The sequence below is a fragment of the Moschus berezovskii genome, chromosome 17 (assembly GCF_049115385.1).
Source record: "Moschus berezovskii isolate FMDL1 chromosome 17, NW_MosBer_1.0, whole genome shotgun sequence".
NCBI classification, from domain to species: domain Eukaryota; kingdom Metazoa; phylum Chordata; class Mammalia; order Artiodactyla; family Moschidae; genus Moschus; species Moschus berezovskii.
Genome location: NC_142476.1, coordinates 34,247,614 through 34,260,977, shown reverse-complemented (window position 1 = coordinate 34,260,977; position 13,364 = coordinate 34,247,614). Strand labels below are relative to the sequence as shown.

Below are 13,364 nucleotides of genomic sequence, written 5' to 3'. Positions count from 1 at the left end.
AAACTGGAAAACAATATCTTCTGTTTTATTAAAACCTCTCCTTTCTCCACTGTCTTTCGGGGGAGTCACTATTATTTATTTACCTCTATTCCATAGCATTTTGTTCATGTTTGTATTCCTACTTCCTTTTTCAGCACTGGGCAAATTGTAGGTGTCTTATAAATGTTGGTCGAGTAAGCAAAGAAATTGCTATGGCATCATTTTCTACTTTGGAAGTAAATACATATTTTCTCCTCAAACTGGGTATGTTGCTGCAGCTTCCTACAGTTATATATAATTATATCCTTGTCAATTGCAAGTTGCAAACCCCAGAGAGAAAATGCAGAATTTATTTTCTTCTTAAGCCAAACATCAAATGTTATCATTTGTATCACTGCATTTATCATGACTATGGTCTAGTCAGTAAATTCCTGGTTTGGAAAATAGGTTATCCAAGCATAATTTTGAGGATGATAACATCTAAGGAACACTGTAGATCTTGGGATAAAAAAATTGTGTTTAAGAAAAAGTTGAGTTTTTATTCATAATCTCTGTTCTTCACAAGCTACATAATTTTAGGCTGCTTTACTGTTCTGTGCCTCCATTTCCTTGTGTGTAAAATAGGTATAATACTTAACTCATAAGGTTAAGTATGAGTATCAGATGAGAAGCATATGACTAGAATTTAATTTTGTGATTTATGCATAATAATCTTTCTTGGTTGGTTGTCATTCATACTGGAAACAAGCTGCTTCCCCTCACTTCTGCCTGCCTCTTCTCATCTGTAATGACACACCATGCTTTTTATAATTTGGGGATGCAACTAAATAATGTAGCGGTGGGTCAGAGTGTGCAATATGGTTAGCAGCACCATTATTTTAGTGGCACCCTTGAGACTTGTGTCATATTTCTGTGTGAAAATAAAGTGAAATAATTAAATTAGCTGCTTCCAACACTCTAGTGGAAGAATTCAAGTAACTCACAAAATGAACTTCATTCTTACCTTGAAAGAGTAATTTGTTCCTTAAAAACCCCAAAGATCAGAAGTTCAAAGGTTGACAGCATAATTGACATTTCCTGAATCCCCAAATCAGTATTTTTTTATGCCAAAAGGAAACCAAGGGTTAATCCAATAGTTAATATTCATTATCATACAGTCGCTAACCACCATGCTGCTACCTGTACTCTCTCAGCTCTTTTATAGAGATAATGAAATTAAGAAGGATTGCTTACAAATGAAGCTTACATGGGATGCTTCACCTTTCAGTTCGGGTCAGTTCAGTCACTCAGTCGTGTCTGACTCTTTGCGACCCCATGAATCGCAGCACACCAGGCCTCCCTGTCTATCACCAACTCCCGAAGTTCACCCAAACTCATGTGCATCGAGTCGGTGATGCCATCCGGCCATCTCATTCTCTGTCGTCCCCGTCTCCTCCCGCCCCCAATCCCTCTCAGCATCTGGGTCTTTTCCATTGAGTCAATTCTTTGCATGAGATGGCCAAAGTACTGGAGTTTCAGCTTTATCATCAGTCCTTTCAATGAACACCCAGGACTGGTCTCCTTTAGGATGGACTGGTTGGATCTCCTTGCAGTCCAAAGGACTCGCAAGAGTCTTCTCCAACACCACAGTTCAAAAGCATCGATTCTTCGGCTCTCAGCCTTCTCCACAGTCCAACTCTCACATCCATACATGACCACTGGAAAAACCATAGCCTTGACTAGACGGACCTTTGTTGGCAAAGTAGTATCTCTGGTTTTTAATATGCTGTCTAGATTGGTCATAACTTTCCTTTAGGGAACTGAAATTTTATTAAAACAGAAAAACAAGAAAAAGTCAATGGAAGCACAGGAGGCAATGATGAGGTTATTACGCTTGTGTTCCCAGATCCTCAGAGATGAGATTATGCACTAACCACAGATGACCCATAATGTCTGCCATTTTGTGGCATTCAATGGCTCTTGAGGGGTGGGAGATCTCAGCCTGTACTTACAAAGAAGTGCCTATTACACCAAAGCAGTTGTATTAAATGAAAATCTTCCTCAAGTAAAAGCTTCATAGCTTACATCGATTTATCTTGAAGGATGTTCCATATTATACTCAGCCTTAAGTTTTGGTGTCCTTTAGAATCACTTGGGTAGTTTGTAAAGGGAGCAGACCTGTCTTCCCCTCTTCAGAGAGGCTCACAATGCCTTGGGGTATGTATTTTTTAATAGGCACCCCAAGTAATTCCATTGTAAAACTTTGCAAAACACTGCTATCATAAAATAAAATTCTGGCAACATAAATGTTTTAAGTAAAAGCACACCTATTTGGAGCCTGGCTCATTTGTTTAGTAAATGATGATCTCCTATTACATGTAAACCCCTGCTATCTCCCATACTTCAAATACCTGGTATCTGGCAAGACAACAGAGCAGTGGATTAAATTGCATCATTTTCTCTAGTCTGCTTCCAATGATTTCATTCTTTGTAATAAAAATGATGTCTTACATTTGGATAACACTTTATTGCCTGCAAAGTTGTATATATAAAATATATATTTTAGATATTTATAATTTCATTTGAATCTTCTCATAAACCAATAAACTAGGGGGAAAAGTTTTTATTATCCTTATTTCACAGACAAATTAGATATTGTCGGATGATCTGTCCAAGGTTGCACGGCTTTCAAGAATTGGAGAGGGCAGTGCAATCAACTTTTCTGACTTCAAGTTCAGTGATTTCCCCTGAATCACCGTGTTTGCTGTAGTCTGGTATACATTTGGGTTACTTTGCCTGTTGCAGGAAGGGGAATCCCTTCCAGGGCCCGAAACTGGGCTGTTGTCTAACACTTGGAAATGAATTGTCCAAGGAGACACATGTGCTAACAAAGCAGGAGATTTTATTGGGAATGGCACCAGGTGGAGAGCAGTAAGGTAAGGGAACCCAGGAGAACTGCTCTGCCACGTGGCTCGCAGTCTCGGGTTTTATGGTGATGGGATTAGTTTCTGGGTGGTCTTTGGCCAATCATTCTAATTCAGAGTCTTTCCTGGAGGCGCACGCATCTCTCAGCCAAGATGGATGCTAGCGAGGGGGATTCTGGGAAGTGGACAGACACCCGATGTCTCCTTTCGACCTTTCCTGAACTCTTCTGGTTGGTGGTGGCTTATTAGTTCCCTATTCCTTATCAGGATTTCCTGTCATAAAACAACTCATGCAAATAGTTACTATGGTGCCTGGCCAGAGTGGGCGGTTTTAATCAGTGTGCTTCCCCTAACATGCCCATCAAATAGAAAAGAAGTCCCTTGTCGCAACCGTGAGAGCCTCCTCATTCCCACACTTTCCTTCCCTCCCCATGAAGTCTAACAAAATAATTTAGAGAGATATTTCCCTATAGTTCTGTTTTTCCTTATTGTGAATTTGTTTTTAAAGAACAATCAAGTATATTTTTCAGGTTCCTATAAAATTTGTTTTCCTGTCTTTGGGGATTCTGCTGGATTTTACTCCTGAAAATGATACCTGAGTCCTAGAATAATATACTTTTCATTAAAGGAAGAATTTCCAAGAACTTGGGTAGTAAGGAATTTTGATGAAAAACAATTCCAGGTGGCAACTGTCATAAAAGGAAGAGTGAGGCTCTCCTGGTTTCAAATACTATTTGACTTACCCCTTGGAGCCTCTTCTTGCTCAGCGGCAAGAATGGGGATGGTATTCTGTCTCGAAGGTGAAAGGTTGCTGCTGAGAGCCCTGTGTTATGCTGGGATTCGTGACCTCTGGAGGAGAGGATTTCAATCCGGGATCAGCAACAAGTCTTGACTACTTAGAGCTTTTTGTGTAGTAAAGTTTGATTAAAGTATAATAGAGATAGAGAAAGCTTCTGACATAGACATCATAAGGGGACAGAAAGAGTGCCCCCTTGCTAGTTTATCAGTTCAATTCAGTCGCTCAATCGTGTCCGACTCTTTGCGACCCCATGAATCACAGCACACCAGGCCTCCCTGTCCATCACCAACTCCTGGAGTTCACCAAGCTCATGTCCATCGAGTCGGTGATGCCATCCAGCCAGCTCATTCTCTGTCGTCCCCGTCTCCTCCTGCCCCCAATCCTTCCCAGCATCAGAGTCTTTTCCAGTGAGTCAACTCATCGCATGAGGTGGCCAAAGTATTGGAGCTTCAGCTTTAGCATCAGTCCTTCCAATGAACACCCAGGATCAATTTCCTTTAGAATGGACTGGCTGGATCTCCTTGCAGTCCAAGGGACTCTCAAGAGTCTTCTCCAACACCACAGTTCAAAAGCATCAATTCTTCGGCAATCAGCTTTCTTCACAGTCCAACTCTCACATCCATACATGACCACGGGAAAAACCATAGCCTTGACTAGAAGGAACTATAGGTGTTTTATGTCTGTTGGTGCTGCTAATCAGATAAGAGAGATACCTCAAGGCTGAGGGAGTTTCACCAGGCCCCTCTCCTATCATATGCACTTTTGAGATAGGATAGCACAAGGTGTGTCATCCCAGTCATAAGATTGATAGGAATACTGGCTTATTGAACCATTATCAGTCCAAGGTTTGAAAAAAGAAAAAGAAAAAGCTAGCCTTAAGCAGAACCATTTTGAAGAAAGGGCAGATTCCCAAGCAAATACATAGTTTCATTAACATAGCTCAAGCAAAATATTTCCATAAGAAAAGCGCATTGGTTAGCTCTAGGCAGAACCAGGTATCATCAACACAGAATTAAAAGAAGACTCTTAATTTTGTGTAGAGAAGGAAAAACAAAAACAAAATCTTCTGCCACTTGCAGTTCATTTCCTTGTGCCACTTGGGGGCCTCTGACCTTCCTGCCTGTTACCCTCTCCAAGGGTTGCTATAAAAACACTTTTGCAATGTTTTTCAGTTTCTTGCACATAGTTTTGAATTATGTAAAAATGGAATTTGTGTTCACTTAGTACTAATCTCACCTTTGGAAGTTTCCTACATCTATGAAAAGATATCACCAGCTATTTACAAGAAAGAAAAATATTGTTCTACAAGTTCTATGCTTTGCTTGTTAGTGTGTGTGTGTATGTACAGATTGATGTGTGTAGGCCTTATTTTTTTCTGTGCCTTTTACAAATGGGGCTGGGAAGACAATTAATGGCCATTCAGTGCTTCCTACTGGAATACCTCTAACTAAAGAAGCAATATTTAATGGCTTGGTTATGAGTTTGAGAAGAGAGTAAGGATGAACATATACTATTATGTGACGTCTAAATGTTTCAAGAGCATTCTGCCTAGGAAACGTGATGTAAGGATTTGAAACTCCCAAATGGGCTGTCTGAGCCTTTGCTGCTGTAATAACGTCTTGCTCCTTCACCTACTACGTCCACGGACATAGACCTTTCTATAATGATGGCATCGGCAGAGACCTTGCAGAAAGAGAGGACATAAAATAAAAAGGCTTCTTGGCTGTCAAATAAATTCCTGCCAGTCAAACTGACTGCACAGTGGAATCTGGCAGCTGGGACAGACAGGAGCAGCCAACTGTGCAGTCAGCGTCGCTGCTCATATCTAGGTGGCCTGAGCTGATGGAATGGGAAGAGCTCCACGTGGACGTCCACTGAGAGCACTTTGTGCTTTTCTCATCCCTGCTTTTCATCTTCTTCGTTTCCCCTTCTTCTTGCTCTTTTCTGTCACTCTAACACCAAACTGTAAGAGTCTTAGAGATAAGAATGCTGTCTTACCTTCATCCCCATGTGTGCAAGCCAAGTTGTTTCAGTCGCGTCTGATCCTTTGCTACCCTATAGACCAGTAGCCCACCAAGTTCCCCTATCCATGGGATTCTCTAGGCAAGAATACTGGAGTGGGTTACCACGTTCTTCTCCAGGGGATCTTCCTGACCCAAGGATGGAACCAGCATCTCTTACCTCTCCTGCATTGGCGGGTGGGTTCTCTACAACTCATGCCACCTGAGAAGCCCCATCTTCATCTCTAGACCTCCTCCTCAATGCAAGATTCATTTCACTTGTTGCTCAGAAGGTAGTTGCTGTGCAAAACCAAAGAGCTGGAAAAAGAATGGCTCCCACCCCTCCAGAGCCATTTCTCATGGCAAACCTTTGGGTTTTTCCAAAAAGATACCGACTCCAGTATTCTTGGGCTTCCCTTGTGACTCAGCTGGTAAAGAATCTGCCTGCAATGCAGGAGACCGGGGTTCAATCCCTGAGTTGGGTAGATCCCATGGAGAGGGGAAAGGCTACCCACTCCAATATTCTGGCCTGGAGAATTCCATGGACTGTATAGTCCATGGGGTCGCGAAGAGTCAGGCACAACTGATCAACTTTCACTGAGCAACAAAAAACTAATAAGATTAATTTTTTTATTATTGTCCTTAACCACTGTGTCTGGAGAATGTTTTATTATATCTTATGATTTTCCTTTCCAAAATAGGAAAATTGGCATTTTGACTTACCTTATAAAGAAGTGGTCTTTTGAGAACCAGATTTCATGGAGAGATTTTTTTGAAAAAGCACATAGTATGGCAATTGTTTGCATGAATGAATTTTATTTTTAGTTTTTCTTTCTGAAATACAAAAGAATCCATCACAACAGCTCATTTTCACTATTGGTTTGTATCATAAATTCAGTTCTCTCAGATTGGATAATACTTTTTTCCAGTATATCATAATTAGGAATTATTTAATATTTCATAATTAGGAAGTCCAAGTTAATGAGATTTTCCTGGGGCTACACTCATTAGGTTTGCAAAAATTCTCAACACTGCATGGAGTTCCTCTCTCAACTCCTGAGCTCATCTACAGAATTGCTCAGTCAAAACAAATCTTACCATTTCTGACTTTGTTTTCCCAAGTTGGTCCCAGAAGGATTAATAACATCTTAAATAAAACCACTGTTTTAAGAGGAAGAAAAAAGCAGGAAATAAAAAGACAGTACCCTTCAGTGGCATAGCTCCCTACTATTTGGTATTACCCTCCTGGTATCCCCTTCTTTCCTAATCCTTGCCCTCCCCCCACCTCGTGTGTCCTCTTGAGAGGTGCAATTATGTGTAACAGCCCTAGTGACACTTGTCACACATCATGAGAGAACAAATCCTTCAGATGTGAGTTATGCAAAGATCTTTTTTCATCTGTTTTAAGCATGGAATTGTTCCCTCTCTGCTTGAGTAAGTCTCAAGCATCAATTTCCTCTTCTCTAGAGAAGAACAGACAAGGGGGTCTTGGAAGATGAGGGTAGAGGAACCAAAAGCCTATTGCAGGGTAATGTGCTATGGTCCAAATAGATATTCAGAATAACACTGTATTTTATTTAGGGCTGCATACATATATAGTATTGATGATGAAGAAATCATCACAAACCTGGGCAGGAGCAGAACTTTGTGGTCTGATGTGATTAGTTGCCCATTCTGTTAAGTAACTATTCCTGATTAAAAAAAAACAATTGAGCAATTTTTTGTTAGACCTTAATGTTGGCTAACCGTCAGTCTTGTGACTTTCAGCAACACATTTAAACAGGCAACAGCCTTCCTACAGCCCTATGACCCTCTGAATAGCCCTTCATAGTTTCCCTTCCCCTCCTGCCTGCGTCCCTTTCTTCTCTCCGTCTCCTTTCTCCCCCTCCCTGTCCCTCTCCCTTTGTTCTTCCTCCCTCTCTTCTCTTCCTTTCCCTTGATTTAAAAAAAAAATTAAAGTAGCTCAATCAAAAGAAAGTCTTTAAACTGGCTTTCTCATGAATGTTTTCCTTTTGAAAAGTTCAAAACAAATCCTTGGCACTTAGTTGTTCACAATTGACTCATCTGAGAAGTGGCTTGCTAATAGTGTCACAGCTATATAATCATATACTAATGTGTAGAAATAATAATTTAAAAGGTCAGTTGTTACCAGTAGGGAGAAAAGAAGGAAACTGATGTTGGAGGGACACACATAGAGGATTTTAACTGAACCTCCAATGACTTAAACTCCAGAAGCACATAAAGTGAAATGTTATAATTTGATAAAGCTGGGCAGAGGGTATAAGGTTATTATTACAATTATTCTCTATCACTTTTCAAATATAATTTGTCAAAAAATATTCCAGAAAGTAAGAAAATCATATCAAACTGTTAAAAGATAAACTGAGGCATATTATTAAAGGTTTTAAGAGTTTATAGGAACAAATCTCAATTTGAATTCAGTTCAGTTCAGTTCAGTCGCTCAGTCATGTCCGACTCTTTGCGACCCCATGAATTGCAGCACACCAGGCCTCCCTGTCCATCACCAACTCCCGGGGTTCACTCAAACTCATGGCCATCGAGTTGGTGATGCCATCCAGCCATCTCATCCTCTATCATCCCTTTCTCCTCCTGCCCCCAATCCCGCCCAGCATCAGAGTCTTTTCCAGTGAGTCAACTCTTCGCATGAGGTGGCCAAAGTATTGGAGTTTTAGCTTTAGCATCAGTCCTTCCAATGAACACCCAGGACTGATCTTTAGAATGGACTGGTTGGATCTCCTTGCAGTCCAAGGGACTCACAAGAGTCTTCTCCAACACCACAGTTCAAAAGCATCAATTCTTCGGCAATCAGCTTTCTTCACAGTCCAACTCTCACATCCATACATGACCACGGGAAAAACCGTAGCCTTGACTAGACGGACCTTGGTTGGCAAAGTAATGTCTCTGCTTTTTAATATGCTATCTGGGTTGGTCATAACTTTCCTTCCAAGGAGTAAGCATCTTTTAATTTCCTGGCTGCAATCAGCATCTGCAGTGTTTTGGAACCCAAAAATATAAAGTCTGACACTGTTTCCACTGTTTTTCCATCTATTTCCCATGAAGTGATGGGACCAGATGCCATGATCTTCGTTTTCTGAATGTTGAGCTTCAAGCCAACCTTTTCACTCTCCTCTTTCACTTTCATCAAGAAGCTTTTGAGTTCCTCTTCACTTTCTGCCATAAAGGTGGTGTCATCTGCATATCTGAGGTTATTGATATCTCCCCCGGCAATCTTGATTCCAGCTTGTGCTTCTTCCAGCCCAGCGTTCCTCATGATGTACTCTGCATATAAGTTAAATAAGCAGGGTGACAATATACAACCTTGACGTACTCCTTTTCCTATTTGGAACCAGTCTGTTGTTCCATGTACAGTTCTGACTGTTGCTTCCTGACCTGCATACAGGTTTCTCAAGAGGCAGGTCAGGTGGTCTGGGATTCCCATCTCTTTCAGAATGTTCCACAGTTTATTGTGATCCACACAGTCAAAGGCTTTGGCATAGTCAGTGAAGCAGAAATAGATGTTTTTCTGGAACTCTCTTGCTTTCTCCATGATCCAGCGGATGTTGGCAATTTGATCTCTGGTGCCTCTGCCTTTTCTAAAACCTGCTTGAACATCTGGAAGTTCAATGTAAAAGTAGGAAGTCAAGAAACACCTGGAGTAACGGGCAAATTTGGCCTTGGAGCATGGAATGAAGCAGGGCAAAGGCTAATAGAGTTTTGCCAAGAGAACACAATGGTCATAGCAAACACCCTCTTCCAACAACACAAGAGAAGACTCTACACATGGACATCACCAGATGGTCAACACCGAAATCAGATTGATTATTTTTTTGTAGCCAAAGATGGAGAAGCTCTATACAGTCAGCAAAAGCAAGACCAGGAGCTGACTGTGGTTATTGCCAAATTCAGACTGAAATTGAAGAAAGTAGGGAAAACCACTAGACCATTCAGATATGACCTAAATCAAATCCCTTATGATTATACAGTGGAAGTAAGAAATAGATTTAAGGGACTAGATCTGATAGAGTGCCTGATGAACTCTGGATGGAGGTTCGTGACATTGTACAGGAGACAGGGACCAAGACCATCCCCATGGAAAATAAATGCGAAAAAGCAAAATGGCTGTCTGAGGAGGCCTTACAAATAGCTGTGAAAAGAAGAGAGGTGAAAAGCAAAGGAGAAAAGGAAAGATATATCCATCTGAATGCAGAGTTCCAAAGAATAGCAAGGAGAGATAAGAAAGCCTTCCTCAGCAATCAATGCAAAGAAATAGAGGAAAACAACAGAATAGGAAAAACAAGAGATCTTTTCAAGAAAATTAGAGCTATCAAGGGAACATTTCATGCAAAGATTGGCTCGATAAAGGACAAAAATGGTATGGACCTAACAGAAGCAGAAGATATTAAGAAGAGGTGGCAAGAATACACAGAAGAACTGTACAAAAAAGATCTTCACAATGAAGATAATCACGATGGCGAGATCACTCACGTGGAGCCAGACATCTTGGAATGTGAAGTCAAGTGGGCCTTAGAGAGCATCACTACGAACGAAGATAGTGGAGGTGATGGAATTCCAATTGAGCTATTTCAAATCCTGAAAGATGATGCTGTGAAAGTGCTGCACTCAATATGCCAACAAATTTGGAAAATGCAGCAGTGGCCACAGGACTGGAAAAGGCCAGTCTTCATTCCAATCCCAAAGAAAGGGAATGCCAAAGAATGCTCAAACTACTGCATCCTATTTAGTGGTTGACAAATACTTAATAAACATTGTCTCTCTCTAAGTCACTGAGATAAGATTATGAATTGGAGACAGTCTCTATTCACAAGGGTTTGCAGTCTAGGAAAGTATGTGACACAAGTACCAGAAACAGATGCACTTTTTACAGAGATTAAAGAGGTTGCCTCTCTGAATTAGTCTTAAGACTGAATCATAGAATATCTTAAAAATCATTGAAATGGTTATTGTCAATTCCACTATTATGAGTTTATTTTACAGATGTATGAAATGATTTATACATAAGTCTTGTTTGTTAGAGCACAAGCCTGAACATAACTTAAATATCCATTAATATGAGTGTGATTAAACTATGGTACATCCATGAAATGGAATGATATACAGTCAATAGAATGCAGGATCCCGTATACCATAAAATGAACAGAACACCAAGAAACAATATGAAGTGAAATCAAGTAAGACAATCAGACAAACAATAATAAAATAAAGCACTAAATAAAATTGCAGTATTTTATAATCTGTGTGAGGAAATGATTTAATATATATATGTATATTCATAGACTATCTCTGTAATGATATAAAAATGAACTAAAAATAGGATGGAAGAAATTGGGTAATTGTGGAACAGATGTAGGAGGAAGATGTGTGTCCTTTAATGCTTTGTATATTTTATACAGTGAACATATACATTTATATGTATCACATAATAATAAAATTATTATTAAGTTACATAAAAATACAAAGATGTAGGGGAGTTCCATGGTTAGGATTCCAGGCTTTCAATGCCGTAGCCTGGGTTCAATCCCTGATCAGGGAACTGAGATCCCATAAGCCACATGGCACAGCCAAAAAAAATACAAAGAGGTAAAAAATAAATTGGAAGTAATAAGAGAAAAGAGCACTGGGGAAAAAGAATTAAAAGTAAAGACAGACTCTTTTCCTTCCTTTTTTTTTTTTCTTTTCAAAATATGTTTAGAATTTTTCAGTTTAGAAGATCAGTGCTCCGGCCTTTTTGAAGGTGATGGATGGAGTAGAAGGTATGAAGGGTGTAAGAAAAACTGATCCAGTCAGAGGGTTTTGGCAGTTCTAGCTATACTCATCATACAAGGATGCTAAGGCTGAGTTTCCCTTCCTGTAGAGAAGCTGATGGACTTCCAGCTACCTCCTCCCCGATAGACTCTGAGCTCTCTGAGGCTGCGAGGGGACTGATGGATTTTCAGAGCTCTCGTATTCCCTGGGGAATCTGACCCCTAGCTACTGATACATTTGATATGAATGAATGACTGACTAGGGTGCGACCTGGGGGTCCTTAGTGAATTCAATGAACAAGAAGCAATAGAGTTGCCACGTATTTGCTGTTCAAATTATCGTGTTATGCCATTACCATTATCTGATGATAAAACATTGGGAAAAAATTCAGAAAGTTCAAAAAAGAACTTGAATTTGCTGCTTTCAGGCAATTATTTTCATAGAATCTACATTGTTTTAGGTATTATAAGTAATCCAGAGATGATTTAAAGTATGCATAGGATGTTATATGCAAATAGTATGTCATTTTATATAAGGGACTTGAGCATCCTTGGATTTTGGTATCTGTGGAGGTCCTAGAACCAATCCCCTGTGGATATCAAGTTATGACTATATACACTTAATAATCCTTCTTTTTTTTTAGCACAATGATAAATTAAGCAAAGTCATCTTCTACATTATTACAGTATAGAGTTTTGAATATCAAGGTTTTTTTTAAGATTTATAGTATTTATTTCCTCTCTTGGGAAACTGTGAAGGAGGACTTTTAGTTTATAGTACATAACTCCAGAAAAATACTGCAGATTCCCATTTTCATAACTGACTGTGAGGTATATATTTATATACCTGAAGGTTAGTATATGAAAATGTCTTCAATCTGATTGCTGTACAGTCTTAGCATTCTAGAATGTATAATTTTACTAAAGGTGGTATTTAATGGAAAACTCATGTCTCAGAGTGCATTTTTTTTTCTTATGGTTTCCCTGAATTTCTGTTGTACTGAATTTAAAATGTACATATGAAGGTCTGCAAATGGGTGGATCGGTAGCTGGTTATAGAGAGAATCTCTTTTTCTCTTTGAAACCTCTCATGGGACTTTCTCTTTTCCTGAAGCATATCTTTTGAAAGGGTAAAATGTAAAAATTAGAAGGAAAAAACCCTCCGTGAACAAGAGTTGTTATTATTCACAAAGAGCAGATAACAGTTTGTTTGAAGTCACATTAGCAAATGGCCATTGGGAGTTAGAGGGAGTCACCCGTGTTTTAACAGGAACACAGAAACACACTTTTACACTCTCAACAGCTAATGCTGGGGCCATTGTGAGTCCCAGTGTTTGGTTGTTATTGTTCAATCACTAAGTCATGTCTGACTCTGTGACCCCATGGACTGCAGCACACCAGGATTCCCTGTCCTTCACTATCTCCTGATGTTTGCCCATGCTGGTGGTTTCACATGAAACCTCTTTGTCCAGTGCGTAGACCCCCTTTCATTTCTCACAGGGAGGGGATAAATGGTGCTAAAGAGTTGCAGAGAGTGCTGTTTGGCCTCCACTCCTTTCTTGGGCACTCACATCTAGTGATCTAGGATTCCCGAAATCCACTTTTAGTTCAAGGCTCTTAATGAAGCTCTATTTCTCAGCCTTTAAAACTCCATGGTTCTTCCTGATCAACACAGCCATCTCACAATTTCTTGCAACATGATTTAAAGTTTCAAAACAAGTGGGACCAATATTGTGCCTAGAGCCAAAATAAAGTCATTTTAGTATTGAGGATGCTTTTTAAAATTTTGTACTTATTTTTTAATTGAAAGATAATTACTTTACAGAATTTTGTTGTTGTCTGTCAAACCTCAACATGAGGATGCCTTTTTTAGCCACACCGACACCACTCTGAAAATTTT

General features: G+C 39.8%; 1 protein-coding gene across 1 annotated transcript in view; it reads left to right on the top strand.

The window, feature by feature from the left end:
- The window catches only part of PAPPA2 (pappalysin 2), a 323,227-nt gene that overhangs the window by 259,825 nt on the left and 50,038 nt on the right, over positions 1-13,364 (top strand). The window lies entirely within an intron of this gene.